Source organism: Diadema antillarum, unplaced genomic scaffold (genome assembly GCF_040938485.1).
Source record: "Diadema antillarum isolate AM-2024a unplaced genomic scaffold, OU_Dant_1.0 seq00000306_RagTag, whole genome shotgun sequence".
Taxonomy (NCBI): Eukaryota; Metazoa; Echinodermata; class Echinoidea; order Diadematoida; family Diadematidae; genus Diadema; species Diadema antillarum.
In genome coordinates, this window is record NW_027271329.1 from 117,726 (window position 1) to 135,617 (window position 17,892).

The following is a 17,892-nucleotide window of genomic DNA, read 5'->3' on the forward strand; positions in this document are numbered from 1 at the left end:
GAAGGGATATTTCCCACATCTGTTTAACGTAAAAGATAATCAAAATTACGTTGGTCCCATTCCCGATAAGAAATATTTCGGGACAAACACCATGATGAAAGAAGCGAAGACAGAATTTGATGCATGGTACGATAGCCTTCCTGACAATTTTGTGTTTGATTTTCAAAAAGAAATTTTGGGGTACTGCAAGAGCGATGTAAAAATACTGCATGAAAGTTGTAAATTATTTCGCCTGCATTTCAAGACAATAAGTGCCACAGAAGCTAATCCCGATGGCATCGATCCCTTCTTACGCAGCCTCACCCTTCCGAGCGCGTGTAATTATCTCTACAGGAGTAATTTTCTAAAACCGAACAAGATAGCCCTTATTCCGCACGACGGTTATTCTAACCCTAAGCGTCATTCGCTTAAAGCTGGAAAATGGCTACATTATCAAGCTGAGGAACGAGGGATCGATATCAAATATGCATTTACTGGTGGGGAGCGCAAGGTTCATGGCCGCTATGTGGACGGGTATGCCGAGGTAGGGGAGGAAAAGCACATTTTTGAATTTCTAGGTTGTTTTTACCATGGATGTAGTCAATGTTTTAACCCCTTCACAATCAACAAAAGATGTAACAAATCAATGAGTCAACTCCATAACGAAGTTATGGAAAGAATCTACCGTCTCCGAAATGCAGGTTACATAGTACATTACATCTGGGAGCATGAATGGGACATGCAGATCAAAGATCCTGCTGTGAAAGCCCGCGTCCAGCATCTTCACGAAAAATTCAAAAATCCCCTCAATCCAAGAGATTCTTTTTTTGGTGGTAGGACTGATGGATGCTCACTTTTTGATGAGGCAAAACAGGGTGAAAAAATTTTATACTATGATTTTACTTCTCTGTATCCATTCATAAACAAATTTGGAAAGTACCCCATTGGCCACCCTCGAATCATCCGCTCAAACTTTCCACCCCTCGAGAAAATGTTTGGCCTCATCCAGTGTGAGATAACTCCTCCCAAAGATTTGTATCACCCTGTCCTCCCCTACAGATCCTCGGGTAAACTCACCTTCCCACTGTGTGCTACATGCGCAGAGTCATTGAACCAAACTCGGTGCACGCACGAGGACCGCGAGAGAGCGCTTAAAGGCGTTTGGGTGTCAGAAGAAGTAAAAAAGGCAGTAGAAAAAGGATACTACGATATCAAAATTTCTGAAGTATGGCACTTCGATCGATATACCAAGTATGACAAACGGGAATGCAAGGGGGGCCTTTTTGCGGAATATATCGATACTTTCATGAAAATAAAGCAAGAGTCGTCGGGCTATCCAGCTAGTGTCGAGACAGAATCCGATAGGATAAATTACATTCAAAAATATCACAATCACGAAGGAGTATCGTTAGATCCTGACCGTATCGAGAAGAATCCGGGCATGCGTGCCATTTCAAAATTGCTCTTAAATACATTATGGGGTAAACTTGCTGAAAAGAATAATCATAAGCAAACGAAATATGTCAAAACACCAGCGGAACTATTACGGTATTTTAGAGATGATTCCGTTACAGTCCATGACATGTGGGTTATCAATGAAGACATGATAGAAGTGCAATACAATAACGCCCGCGGGTTTGTAGAGCAAAATGTTAATACTAATATAGTGATAGCGAGCTTTACAACGGCAATGGCTAGATTGAAGCTGTATTCAATTCTGGAAATCTTAGAAGAGAGGGCGCTCTATTATGATACTGATAGTGTTGTTTTTAAGACGAATCAGTCCCTCGAACCCTTTGACCCAAAGACTGGCGATTACCTAGGTGATCTCACAAATGAAATCGACCCCACTAATGATGAATACATTCACACGTGGGTGTGTGGTGGACCGAAGAATTACAGTTACAAAACTAACAAAGGAAACACAGTGTGCAAGGTGCGGGGGTTCACGTTGAACCACACTAATTCTATGGTCATTAATCATGACACACTCAAAGAACTCGTTATGTCCAAAAGCGATGAAATACGCACCATTCATGAATCAAAAATTGTCCGAGACACCAAAACCAAGACGATTCACACAATCGAATCTAAAAAAGATTACAGGGTAGTCTTTACTAAAAGGGTTCGAGTTGGAGATGGAACCAAAACCCTACCATATGGCCATAAGGATATTTCATAACCAGTATTTTATATACACCGGTGTAAAAAAATGCTGCCTCATTTAGTCCCCGACTCTAGATCTGTAAGGTTGTATTATTTTTGAGGTTGAGATAGTGTTGAAAAAAAAAAAAATGGATAGTATGATTTTTTTAAGAATGCATCGTGACTTTGTGAGGCGTATTCCGTACAACACGTGTCGTATGAATATTTTGATTACCATTTTACTGATAGTTGTTATTTTTGTCAGTTTTTCTCTCGACATTCTTCTTGAGAAACAAGGCATGACAAACTCGACTGTAATTTTATCCCATTTAAACACTTCTAGCTCTGAAGAAAGCGTCAGTTATATTTCAGCTGGATGAATGTGAAGACGTTCCTGATGGGGGACAGTAGTTACATGTGTAATTGTTTTAACTGCTCCTAGCTTTAAGTCATGAATATTGGTACCCACATCTCTATATTGTAAATATACATCGCATTCACTTTGAACTCAAATATTTGTATTTTAATGTTTGCACTCTTATAGTATTTTCGTGTTGATTTTGATTACAGATCTACCATGGATGTCCGTCTAAAACATCCCTTTACAATGTGCGTTGTCGGACCAACTTTTTCGGGAAAGACTTCTTTTGTCAAAAGACTAATTAAACAGCGTGAGCGTATGTTTAACCCTGCTCCTCGAAAAATTGTCTGGTTTTATGGGGAATTTCAAAAGGATTATGCTGAAATGATGCATGAGATTCCTCAAATTGAATTTCACGAAAACCTACCAGAAGACTTTTATGCATTTACTGACAACGCACGACCCACGTTATTTATAATTGATGATTTGATGGATGTTGTTAGTGATAGTAGAAAAGTGGCTGCTCTTTTTACAAAGGGATGTCACCATAGAAATGTAAGTTTGATTTATCTAACCCAAAATATGTACAGAAACGGAAAAGAGTCTAGGACAATTTCCTTAAATACTCAGTATTATTGCTTGTTTAAGAATAGTAGAGATAAAATGCAAGTATCATGTTTAGGGCGTCAAATGTATCCAGGCCGCACCAAGTATTTCCAGGATGCGTATGCCGATGCTACCCACGAACAATATGGCTACCTTTTCATTGATCTGAAACCCGACACGCCAGAAGACTTCAGACTGAGAACTAATATTTTTCCTGGAGAAACGCAGTTCGCATATCTGCCTAAAGTATAAAGAGCACGATCCCATCTTAACCTCGTTATTTTTTAAAAATGTCTCGTCGTATCAAGACACATGCGGTTCTTCTGAAGACATTGGCACACTGTACAGCTCAACAGCGAAGGGCCCTGCTGAAAACCGCTGACAGAGGGTTGATAGACGCCATTTGCGAATGCATCGTGAACGTCATTAACGGTAATATCAAAATTTCACCGACACAGAAGCGAACTCTGTCTAAACATAAACAGAAGTTACGAAAGCTCTCTGATCGGTCCACGTCATTAAGAGAAAGGAAGAGACTTCTAACTCAACGCGGTGGATTTCTCTTACCCCTATTGATGAGACTCGTGGTTCCAGCGGTGGGAGCACTAGCGACAGCATTTACCGGAAAGAAATAATCTGTATAGACAATCATGGAACACGCACGCAAAATGGTCCTTGTTCCGCCTAATATGTTACAAACACTGCAAGCAGCTTCTTCATCGTCATCGAACCACCACCGAAATGAACTGGACGAAAAGATGCGCTTGGTGTTAGAGAGGAATGATTTGGACGTTCATGAGAAAGCCAATATGTATTCGCAATATCTACAGAATTTTTTAAAGTCGGGCGAAATTGCGAGGAAACCATTGTCTATTGAGGTTCGAGACATTTCGTCCGCAGATTCTCCCGACCAACCATCGACTGTGACAGAAACTGAGCCCGAACATATTGAACCTGATCCGCTTGAACTGGAAATTATTCGACATATTCCAAAATCTTACATCAACCGAGCCTCTCATCTTTTACAGAAACTGAAAACCAATCCTAGCATTGGTTGGACTTCTGCGGGTCAGCTTGTCATAGATGGGCGCACAATTCGTGGGAGTAATGTTTGCGATTTGATGTACGATATTTTCCGTGAACGACGAGGATATTCTCCCACAGGTAGCGAACAATTCATGCGCATACTGGCAGCGATGAATATTCCAGAAACATTTCTCACTAATCCTAAGAGGAGACAGGACCTACAACGGTGGAAGCGTATGGACAGCGCAGACGAAGGAGGAAGTCGGGTAGATCGTGAAGAAAGGGTGGCCCCGCGAGTACGTGGTAGTGCAAAAGACAAACCTAAACGTGAGAGTTTAAGTGGTATTTCTCAAAGCAAAAAATGGGTTAGTTTCTAATCCCCCTAATAAATAATGGTTTCAGTCACCCCTTCTATTCTCTAATCCCATGAGGATTAGACCCCATTACACAGGGGTTCTGTTTATGGTGAATATGACTGCATATTCATAAACGGATTGAAAAATATTGTGATATCATTTTGATTGTAAATAGATATAGTTTTTACTATTACTTAGATTGATTAATGTATATATTTTTCCTCTGAAAATGTGTGATGGAGACTGTAATATTTTTCAGTTTCCCATATAACTCACACTGAAACAAAAACGAGCAAATGACCAAATGAGCAAATGGTCAAATGACCAAAAGGCCGAATGACCAAATGACCGGAAGAGTATTAAAAATGGTCAGACGATACATTAGGTAGACTGATAAAGTATCTTCATATTATGTTGAATCATATGATGAACTGACTTACAATAATTTTAAATTTTGACTTTTATGTATTATATGAGGCATCAGCTTTGTAAACGTAAAATGAGTGAAAGGCTTATCTATTGATTGATTTGCTTATTTTTTGTTTTTTCTATTTCGTTTCCTTTCGCTATCTGTATTTACAAATCGTTGCTGTGAGGGCTTATCTCATATTGAAATTATGAGGAATATATTGAGAATTCAATTGTGTGTGTCTGTTCCTGCGAATTATTTGTGCATCATTATAATTAGCAAAGGAGTATGCACAAGACCATCTTGAAAGAAAAAAAAAATAATGCTTAAAGTTATTTGTATTGATTATAAGAATGTGGTTGATACCTAGATACATTTTTTCTTTCCTGCATAGATTGTACTTAGTTCGAAATAATCTTCTGTGTGTCTGTTCTTTTACTTTTCTCATTAATTCGTTATGTCTATGTATATAGGATAACAAATAACAAGATTTTGTACATCGATTGGGATAATATGTAATATTTATTGATTGTAAACGGAGTATAAATCACATTCAATACAATGATTTACAGAGCTTGTTACCTTCATTTGGTTCTTACATTACGAGTGGAATGAGTGTACGGTTGCATGAAATAGCGAGGTGAAAGAAAGAGTTGGCCTACATGTCCATATTCTAAGATTTGATCATGTGATTATTGGTTTCGGAGTGAAATCATATTCAGTACAATTGATATCACTTATTTTACAGAGCATGCTATCATTATTTAGTTCTTACATTACGTTTGAAATGGATAGTGCATGAGACAAGGAGGTGAAAAGAGAGTAACCCTATGTGGATATTCTAAGATGACCTTAGAATATTGACATGGTCAGTGATTAAGTGACTAGCTCTTACATTACGTTTGAAATACATGATGAATAGAACACGGATGTGAAAGGATTATGTACACGTTCTATTACGGTCGTTACGTAGTATACTCAAAGATGTAAACTTACATTTACAACACTTTTTCCAACAATCTCATACCATTAAAAAAGAAAAACAAGTACAAGCACATTTACATACAAAAATATTTTCATATTTTTCGTTATTAAAGAGACAGCTTTGTGTATTGAATTCAACCTCTTAATACGGAATAGATATTTAGTATGCATGAATGAATTCATAACGTGTCTCCACAGCCATGAATGAATCTGAGTTAGAGCCCGTGCTGAATACATGCATCTGTGACTATTGGGTGTGTGTGTGTGTGTGTGTGTGCGTGTGTTAAGTATTGACTTCTCGATCTTCAAAACTACGGGAAAATTGAGTGAATGTGAAACCAATATCATGCGTTGGAAAGGCTGAATTGTATTTTCGATTAAACCACGAATTAATTTTTTCGTCATTTAAATGCAAATCCTTACCGAATACATTAACAATGTCTCGCAGGCTTTTCCCTTCACATTTTTTGATTAAATAGTAAATGCAATATTGACCACAGACAGTAGAAAAAGTTCCCTGAAGCCTCTTTGTATTAAAGTTCCACTTTTCTGCAAATGTCTCCATAAATCTTTCTAGGCGATCGTCGTAAAATGAGGGCGGATTCCCATATGAACAGAAAAACTGTCCTTTGTTTCCATCAAAATACACCGCTAACCAGTGGGAACCGCTTTTGTCACTCGTGTCTGAATTCACGATGCAACAATTCTTTTCCCGCTTTAATACACGGGGAATCTCATCTAGGGCATAAACTCCCCTGAAATACGCCTTGGTAGCTTGATGACGAGTCAAAGCGTAGGTAATCTGATGGGTATCCATGACAGATAAGGTGATTTGATGTAATAGTCCTCCCCTCTCTTTCTTCACCCTTTGAAATCGTAGACGACGTTTCTGCTTCTATCGATTTGAATCAGTCCCTGAGATTCAGAGTACACGATACAGTTTACGGTGTTGGGTAGAGCTTGGTCAAATCCAGCTTCAAGTCGCACGTTTCCTTCCTTGACTAGATTCAAGTGACATCCGTCGCTTAAGTCAGGGGTGAGATCAAACGCGTACAATGTATATCCTTTAGCATACTCCTCTCTATTTATAGCAATCCCTTTGTCAGTAAATAGACGATTTGTTCCTAGAAACAGAGTATTGTACGCCTCGATGAAGTTTTGACCATTTCCCTCTCCAAAGCTAGGGCGGAGGGGTCTCATTGGTAAGGGTTCACCATCGACAGTAACTGAAATGTAACTTAGATGAAAATTTTTGAAATTAAAGGGATTTTTCATGTAACTCCCATTATAGGCGTCGTTGTCAACAAATCCAATGATAATCCGATTTGGAATTTGACCTAGAAAGAGATTATCTTTGTTCACTGACATATTTCCAGATGAAATTGTAAAAGAGCGTACATCAACTTTGTTGATAGGATACTTCGCAGGTGAATACTCGATCATCTTGGCGTGTGAGAGCATCACTGATGGATTTACTTTTACTTTCCTAACGTAGAGGGAGGCCTTTTCAATCATAACTTTGTACTTGATCACAGCTTGTGAAGACAGTAAGCAAAAGGCATCCTTATTACGAATGAGTTTAATTTTGATATCCACTCCTGGGAGTAAAAGCCTTTCTTGAAAGAAGATATCTCCATATATCGGGCCAATTAAAGAGACCGGTTTACTCGTGCCGATGAACGTCTGTCTTTTCTTCAGTCCTAAATTAGCATCTCCTCCCGTTGCAAAAGGGTTCCCAACATCCATATGTCCAGCAGTGTCCTTGTAGAAAAGTTGTTGAGTAATCTGAGAAGACAATGCATCGGGTCCGTAGTGAGTTATCACGTCCAAGTACGCTCTGTATGCATTTGTGTTTGATGGCTGTGACACTAAAGTTTCATTCAGTTTCACGTCTACCTGACTAAACAGTGAAGGCAGGAACAGATTGACTGGTCCAACTTGCGCATCGTTCGCTAGATTGGTTCCATCTGGGTTCACTACTTTTGCTTGTACATGGAGCATGGTTTGTGACAAATCCACATATTCTTCAGCAGTACCGGCGATATTAAATTCGATGGGGCCGGAGTCGGTGATGTTGCTTACTGGGTGATATTCCACCCACGGTCCTTTCACGATGCTCATCTGCGTGAATGGTACAGAAAAAATGTCCAATTCTGACTTGCAGCAGGCGTCGCTCTTCTCGTGAAGCAGAGACATGATGATTGCTTATTACACGAAGGATATAGGCGTGGTTTAATCGAAAATATCAAGACGACGTCTTTTCGCACGGGTTCCTTTAACTCGAATGACACGTTTCCGACCTCGTTGCTTCTTTTTAACCAAAATAAATTTACCTCCTCCGCTCTGTACCTTCCTTCTTACACCATTTAGAGCCTTGTGAGCCATTCTCTTGCCTGCTTTTGAAACATTTCTTTTAGCAGCTTTTTTAAACGATTGACCGCTTAATGTGTCTTGCATTATATTCATTCCCGTTGTCATAGCTTCTCGTCCCAACGCCATTGCTCCTTTTTTTAGTAATGGGGTAGCGGAACGAAATAAGCCTTTTACTAAACTTCCCAGTCCATGACCTCGCTGTATCGCAGCTCCTTTATAGACGGGAATACCCATACCACGTTGATATGAATGGAAGGGTCTAGACAAATGATTGACACTTCTTCCAAATGATCTAACATACACCATTCTCAAGATAGATTCGAAGAGCGCTCACGAAAGTGTAGTTTCACTATGACTTTCCCGCGTTCAAATGGAACAACATTACCCGTTTCAGTAGTTAATATAATGTCAATAGTCTCAAAACTGAAAATTTTCAGAGGAACGTAGTGTGGAGAGGCGTAAGTGTTGACAATATTTTCATGCCTCTTATTGGGTACCACCGCGACTGTTCTCAAAAGGGGAACAGCTACATCACCCACATGTTGAAACTGAACAATGTCAGAGTAGACATAAAACGTATGAAAATTCATATGGACATCTACTGGTAACGGACTCATCGTTGTTTCAGTGATTCGGCATTCACGTTCAAAACCCAATATCATAGCCAGATGACATGACATCAATATTTCTAAGTGTTCTCGTATTTCGACTTTACAGCGTCTTGATTTCTTCTTGTAATGAAATTCAACATTTCTTTGAAGTCGGTCTGGCAAAACATCATTTATCGCATCACACAGCTCGTCACCAGTGAAGTAGTATCCAGTTGGTATGTTTACTCGGAACGACAGTGGGACGGCTGTGTCTGTTCCGTCACTCTCGTCGAAAGTAACAATCTCTAACCAATTGTTGTCCTCTCTCACGTTGTACCATGAATTTTGAAACTGTATTTCAGCTAACCCTACCTCGTAGTCTTCATTTAGAGTAAGTGGTCTGTGCAATTTAGTTGAATATCTGCATGTCTTGTTCTCCGGAAAATATTTCATTGAGCTATTACTCGGTAGAGTAATGTAAAATTGCGAACCCATGTCAACCTTCCTTTTTCACTCGCAATAGAGAGAATGAGGGGTGTATGCGAAACTTTTAACTTTTAACGATTTTCAATCCGATCTACCCAACTGTCAAATTCTTTGCCATACCCCTTCCACCGAACTAGGTATTGTTTCTTTCCTTTTCTCTTTCGGGTCTTTAACACTTTTTGAACGGAATATAATTCATACTTTGCTTTAGACACTTTTTCAATTTCGTCTTGGTAGAATGTGCCGTCTAACTCAATTCCATTGTAATCTTTTAGTTTGTACACTGGAATCCGCCTTGACTTTCGAGCGCTGACGGTAAATATTTCCTCAGACCAGTTTGCTTCATATCCTTTTTCGAATCGCAATTTATTTCTACTTATACGAACTTGATCCCCAATCTTGAATTGGAAAGAGTTTTTCGCTTTGGGAATAACATTTCTTCGTCTGTGACGTTTGTCCCCGTACAGAGCATCCAAGGCTTGTTGCTGATTTTCAATGTTTACTTCCAGCGGTTTCATCCGAATGCTAGTGTGAAATGTAGAATTGTACCCCTTGACCAGTTGTTGTAAAATGTTTATGTACTTGAATGAATTAGAAAAAGTGAAATACCGCCACATTCGTGCTTTTAAGGTTCTGTTAAACCTTTCCACAATACATGCCTTTGTTTCATTTTCCGTAGTGAAGAAATGGATATCTCGATTCTTAAGGAATTTTTTGACTTCTTTATTCATAAATTCACTTCCCTTGTCTGTATGTAACATCTCGGGAACGCGATCGCCACTGGTAATTTTCTGAAAAGCTTGAACAATATTCTTCCCCGTTTTATCTTTGAGTGGGACGACCCAGGCGAACTTTGACAGCACATCTATACAAGTTAACAAGTATCTGTATCCATTGTTATATTTTTTCAAGTTCTGAACATCGACTAAATCAGCCTCCCAAATTTCGTCGACCCCTCTCACCTCAACTTTGTTTCGCACAAACCTCTTTCTCGCAGGCGCATGCAGTGTGTACGTGTCTTGCTTTTCTAACCACCTTTTGATAGTTTCAAGAGGTACATTCTCAATTCCTCGTTCTCTAACCGCTCTCCACAAGTTAGTTGCTCCACAAAAACTTCCCTGGTTTGACGCCGTGTAATAGATTTTACGTAATAAGTTGTCTAACGACGCCATGCTCCTGTCTTCTCTCTCCTCTGACAAAACTCATCAATGAACAGCAAGTCACTCACCCCATTCATTTAAAAGACACTGAATATAAAAAGATGAAGAAAGCAAGTGTTTGTACATTAATGCTATGTGTTTATTGATCACCTAGTCTACATAAAAAAGTCAAGTTGTCGGAAATATACGTATAAATGTTTTACACATGAAATTAAGTTGCTATTCTGTTTACATCCACAGTATACAATTGACAGAACCCATCTAATATAACGTGCATTATCAGGTGCAATTTACTACGTTTGGGGGGTTTACAGGGCCATGGTATATCATATCGTCGCAGTTCATTCGTGAACAAGAGTAACAGTTCATCTTTACATCGTTTCTCCAGGTTAGAAAGCATATACATTTTCAAGAAATAACAAACGGCTGTCATTCCACGTTCCAGTACATTCTTTCGTGTCTCATTTCCAATACAGTTTGAAAGTATAATCTTGACGAAATCTTCGAATGAGTCGTCTGGTTCTAGCTCGACAATTTCCACGTTTTCAAATTCTTCCAATGCCATGATGCGTTGACTAGTGGAAAATATTCTTGACATATCCACATTTAAACAGGATTTTGTAGTAGTCTGTCGAATGATGATTGACAAGACATCCCTCCATGAAGTATCTAAAGCGATGATGTCTTCATGACGCTGTCTGACAGGTCGCTCTCCTCCCCCATAGCACGGTACACGACGCGCACAGCGGCGTCCAGTCCTTCGAGGTGACGAGCCAGTTTTTCCCGTCTCTCTTTCAGATCCTCCACTGTCTCGTTCCTGAGCAGATATTTCATGTACTCCGTAAACATGCATGGATCCATCAGTTTTGGATTCATCCACATCACCCTGGCTGCATGAGGATAATACTTGGCTACCTTCTGAGGGTCCAAGTACGTAGCCGCTTGTCGAACTTTCAGTTGTGGGTCGTCCGACACTAACTGGTCGATGTAGCTCGATGGGGTTTTGTTCAGTTCCTTGAACAATTCCACCAACGTAAGGTACTCTATCAGCATGAGTAGGTCTGCTTTCTCCGCAGTTTTTTGAAACTCCTTGCACCATTCACTATCAGGATCAACGTCAGACTGAGACATGATATACCTCTTATGACTAAACCAACCTTTTGCAAAGTGATAACAAGTATGGTCGACTGCGAGAATTTATACATCCTCCTGACATACACCTTCATGCAGCGTTCTATGTCATGACGTCACTTTCATGCCCCAACTCGTTCACCCTCTATTCACTATACACCTTTTTTTTTTCTTTATTGTTTTCTCTTCTCAAAACAACCTATGACGTCATTTATGCAAATGAATAAAGCTCCTGACGTCATTATGAATATTTAAATGAGTGACGTCATTCATTTTCCAGTTCTCCTATCACGTTATTTATTTGATTAATTTTTTAATTTGATTGTATATCTTATTCATACTCATAATTTCATATTTATATATCCCATATTCATATTTCATAACTCATCGATCTATCATATTCATATTCATATTCATATTTCATATTCTATTGTCCTAAACAATAGAATTAAGTTATGGCACCCGAGACATCATAATACTACTGGGGGGAACACCGGGCGAAAACTGCTGGCAATTACTGGCAGCAACATCAGGAAAATGGCATAATGATTAAATGCGAGCGAGCGAAGCGAGTGAACTTAAAAATTTTGGCATTTTACAGTCCCCCAAACTGTCGTTTGTGGCTGTTTTTTTTTTTCCGCTTTGGAAATTAAGGGGGCGCACCGGGCGCAACTGCTGTCAGTCAGTGGCAGCAACATTAGGAGAACGGCATAGCGGTTAAATGCGAGCGAGCGGAGCGAGCGAGCTTTAAGATTTTTACATTTTACACTCAAAAAACTGCCGTTTGTAGCTATATTTTTCGCTTTTGTTTGTCCCACTTTTATGGGGGAACCATCCCCCCCCCCCCCATCGACGCCTCTGCATAATAAGGGTGCTTTTGTTAAGTGAAAGATCTGCTACACACCCTTTGATAAATTAGGGAAATATTCGTGAATGTCAAAAGTGTACAAAGTTTATCGAAAGGGATCCTGTATAGCGCAGCTTTTGCATGTTTATGATTGCAATGCAACCATCTGGTGCATAGTTCTGGCGATATTTGGACAATTTTCCATTTAGAAAGTTCGAGATTTGTCCTCATCTCTTGAATTGCTTGGGGGATAAATGATTTGTCTGCCTAAACACTTCCGTAGGGGTGGGGCAAATGCCCCTTTGCCCCCCCCCCCCCACCCATAGATTCGACACCAATGATCTTCCCTGGGTATGCCCATAGATGTATCCTGACTGAGTCATCAGTCACTGTCGTTTCTCAGGAATGATTCAGGAAATGGAAGGGGTTCAATTATGGCTATATAGTTTTTTTTGTTTGTTTGGTTTCTTTTGTTTCTTTTCGTACATATTTTGCAGATGGCCCCCAGTTACTCGCGTCATAGCATGTTTACATGTAGGCCTATACTATTTGTCGTTGTCAACGTCTGAGCCACACCTTACAGTGCATGTCGATTTTACTTTCTTCGCGAGCGAGCGAAGCGAGCGAGCGCTTGAGAAAATTATACATTTTCCTACAAGATAGAATACTGTTCAGCTCTGTTACCTGTCTGAAGGCCGGCGTACAAACGTCATGCAATATGCCAAAATTGATACAATCACATTTCTGCTTCCTCCATTTTTTTCCTCAAAATTCAGGGGGGGGGGGGATGATTGTACAGGCCATCCCCCCTCCTCCATTTCAGGGGGGGGGGGGTATATCCCCCCCCCCCCATCCCCCCCCCCCCCCCGGGATTTACGCCCATGCTGGCAAGCATTATTTAGATAAGGATCACATGAACAATCATCGCATCACAGATGCTTATCTCAGTGAATTTACAAACCCAAATGCCTGTTGGTACAAATGACCTTTTTCTGCTCATGCGCAAAGTGGAATTACGAACTGATCTATTGGCAAGCGAAGCGAGCCCAGCCGAGCGCGACCCCGCTCAGCTGGGCTCTCTGCTCCATACAGCGAGAGGGCCTTGACAAAAGGCTACAGTGCCACCGGAATGCGTAGTATCGCTGTGTCCGCCGAGAAGGTTATGTTTTTGAGGGCTTTGATCTGTTTGTTTGTCTGTCTGTTTATCCCCCCCCCTTTTTTTTTTTTTTTTTGGGGGGGGGGGCTACATTTAGAGACTTTCCCCGGGCCTCCCATATATCAGGCATGTGAATGCCTTAATGGCATCTATCACTTCCGGCTCCATTGACCATTCTGAGGGGAATGGGGGTTTGAGGGATTACCAATAGCAGTCATGGGCAATTCATAAAGTAAAATTTTGATATCATATTCTGCAATGAGTCTCTTGATGATACCTAAACGTATCTATGAATATATATATATATATATATATATATATATATACATATATATATTGTATCTTGCCTCAGACAACTTCTTACAGAAATTGAAAAAAAAATAACTTCAAACAATTTTGACATTCATTTGTTGAAAATCGAACACAGATTGTAAGCAGAAATTCATTTTCATTAGAATTACACATTCCATCAACTTGATACTGACAATCGTTATAAAGGGAAGCAATTATTGCCCTTGCTTTCTGAAAGCGATTCGTCAAGTACTCTTTCATTATGCTAGAAAAGTGATTTTTAGTGGAATTCCCTTTATATTTTCTTTATGCTAATGTTCACTCATGACGTTATAACATCTTGTAGTCTCCTCATCCAGCAGTTCCAACATCAAAACTTGTAAAATTCATAACTTTTGCATCGATTGCCCGATTTTCCTCAACTTTCATTGATGTGTTCTACTAATGTTGCTGCTCTGACTCCATTCATATTTCTCTTTGGGTTTGGGTTTCCTTTAAACCTATTTTAGTATGAAAGAGGAGCAGGTGAAAGAGAAGGAACGGTATCTATTCTTCATTGTTTTTTTTTTTGTTTTTTTTTGTTGTTTTTTTTTTTGTACAAGACGGACCAGACACAGAAAGAGTCTCAGATAGTGCACGAAAATTCAAATGGTGTTTTTTAGTTTAATTCTATTGTCATGGGAAGCAACTGTCGATTTATCTTGTTCAGTAAAATCCTCTTCTATTTTTTTTTTCATATGTTGCAAAAGCCATATGAGTTGAGCCACATCGGCGGATAAAATGGTTTTAATCATCTTCGCGATGGGAATGTCCTGTCACGAGAATTATCACGCCTAGATGCATTCACCTTGGGCGTGGGTGAATTCGCTATTTTCTGCACCATTTCGTTTTCCTATGATATGGAGTGTCGCAGTGTGAATCTCTCTATTAGGCGCTGTATATCCCTGAAAGAGAAATTTGATAATGTATTATATCATTTAAAATTCCATTTATTATCATTGATGTTTTTATTCGCTTGGTGTCAGCCAGGCACTACCAATCACCTCTCGTTTTACGGAGCACACCGTGAGCGCAGTGAACCAGTATGGCAGCTGAAGACTCATTAAATTCATGGGTGTCTTGCCAAAATCGTGCATAGTTCTTCCACGGCAGTCGGTAGTAGCTGGTTGTATCAATGCATTCAGGAATCGGTAACATGGTCCCAACAAGCGCGACCAGTTTGAAAAATCTCCAAAGACAACAAAGACTTCAGTAGACCCTTCAATCAGTGTCTGGTTGTTGTTTTTTTCTGTCTCTCTCTCAGATCATGTTTAAAAGTAAACAAAAAAAAAACTAAAAAGGAAATAAGGATTTCTTACCAAACAAGCTTTGACATGTTGAAAGATGCAAAATGAGACTGCAAAAAGCGCATTGTTTATACTAGGAGGTTGTGCTCATGGTTACATGTATTAAAACAATGTCTTTCGGTCGAGCAAAAGTCGGACCCGTCATCTGCTGCCATTCGAACAGCGACAGTACCACCAGGCCATCCATGGTTGCCGGCAATGACACGATGAACCTGGAACAAATAGGCCTACCCAAGTTCCGAATTTCCGATAGTAATCATCATCATCATCATCATCATCATCATCATCATCATCATCATCATATTCTTCTTCCTCTTCTTCTGTAGAAGGGCCTCCTTCATAATATAGTTGAAGATCAGCACCCTGCAGAGCTACGTTGGCAGAACTGGCATAATTATGCTAATTTTGACGCTTCAGTATCTTACATTATGCTGGACATAATTTCTCTGTTTTCAACATTATTCTAGCATAATTGCTTACAGAAAGGAAATAACTCTGCGTTTTGTGTACTGCGGTATCTTTTTTGTTTGTTTACTTGGCAGCTATATTGTTGATGAAATGAACAGCAAACAGTTGTTAAGTCATGTTTTTAGTTTTGCTCGAAAGCTGATTGAACAGTTTAATTGGGAGCACAGACTCTGACCACCTTTTTGGCTTCTCAGGCTGCAAATGAGGACATTTTTTTTTTCTTTTGCTTACTAGTGAGGTGATTGGGAGCGGCAATTCTAAAAACGGGTTTAGGCGCCATAAGTGAGAACCTTGCTCGTCACCAAATTTTGTAGCGAGAAGTCTGGTAACTTTTGTTTTTATTTGTTTGGGTTTCTTTGTTCTTGTCAGGAGATTGGGCACCACAATTTTGGTTGATTATTATGTGACATAATGTCATGGCTATTTAGAGTCTCCTCAGGCCCTCTTATTACATAAAGCACAATTACATTTTCACCCTGGTCACACTGCTACAGAGTGATGTGCTGGGCCGTCATGGCACTAACGAACCTTCGAGGATAAATCGTTTATTTACTTGTAAACAATAATGTCGTGTGTTAACATGTATATGTAAAGTGCTGCTACAATAATTGACATGACTTGACGCTAGATTAAATGTTTCCCTAAATGCCTTGTTAAAGGGAAATCGAGCCCAAATATAAGTTAGTCTGAAAAGAAAGAGTAAGATATTAAGAGCTCAACGGTATGATTGTGATCGAAATCGGATGAACAATAGGGAAAGTTATGACATTTCAAAGTTCGGCTATTTTCATGACTTTTTAGGGAAACAGTGTTCTTGAATAGTCAATATGAATATGCAAATGGCAAAGTGAGCATGTCATTCCCTAGCAACTTATCATTATACTAGTAGTTTGTACAATTTTTTTTTTGAATTTCCAAGTTTTCATTCAAAAGCAATTATCCCCGAGGTCCAAATCCTCGTATATCTTACTGATCACTATTCTGAAATTATTCAGTCAGGAAGGGTCTACGGCAATTACCCCCTGGGCAATTACCCCTTACCCTCCCCCTGTCCCTAATCCTAATCCTAATCCTAACCCTAACCTAAACTCCTAACCCTAAACCTAACCCTAACCACAGAACTCTTTTACCCTAACCCTAATCTTTACTTTAACCTTACCACCAACCAGTATTTGGCGGGGGGGGGGGGGGGGGGGGGTGGGTATTTTCTTGAATGCGGCCTCTGGCATTTTGATGTCAATGATGCGAGGTAACTAAAGGGCTTTTTACACTTGTAAATTTTTGCTTAGCCCCGGACCAACGGTGGGGCTAAGGGGGGGGGGGGGGGGGGGGGGTCTTAGCCCCACCGTTGGTACGGGACTATCCTTAGCCCACTTTCTGTTTACACTCGTTTTTGCCAAAGTGGGCTAGCCCCACCGATAGTACGGTACTATCTGGCCCTGCAAAATAGCAGGGGTTAGCATCGCAATTGCGGTGCCAAGCAAGTGAGTGTAAACAGAACGAAAAAATAATCCTGGGCTAAGCGACGGAGACGAAGTCCGACCCTCACTGACCAATCAGAAACGAGGTAATCAAGTGCTGCCGGTGCGTGCGTGTACGTGTACAATACACAGCGTAATTATGAATATTCATGTGGTTTGGAAAGTCCGGGGCTAAGAAATACGAGTGTAAAAAGGTCAGATTTCTCCTTAGCCCCGGACAAGAGATAGTACGGGACTAATTGGCGAGTGTAAAAAGCTGAAAAAATTGGTACGGGACTAACGATAGTCCTGGGTCAGAGAAAGTCCGGGGTTAAGAAACACAAGTGTAAAAAGCCCTGAAGAGTCGGGGATGGAGGGTTTTTGGCGGTAGTCTCCATAATACACAATCACGATTACAAGCCCATGACCGGACCGGCTTAACCGTGGGGGTTAGGAGAGGAGCTTGGTGGAAGGCTGGAAGGTTTAGGGCAGCAATTATTCCCCTTGCTTTCTGAAAGCGATTAGTCTAGCAATCTTCCATTATGCTAGAAAATTGATTTTTTTGTGGAATTCTCTTTATATTTCTTTATAATCTGTTGTTGTTGACATATGACGTCATAACATCTAGTAGTCTCCTCATCCTGCGGTTTCAACATCAAAAATTTAAAAAGTCATAACTTTTGCATCAATTGTTCGGTTCTCCTGAAACTTTCACAGA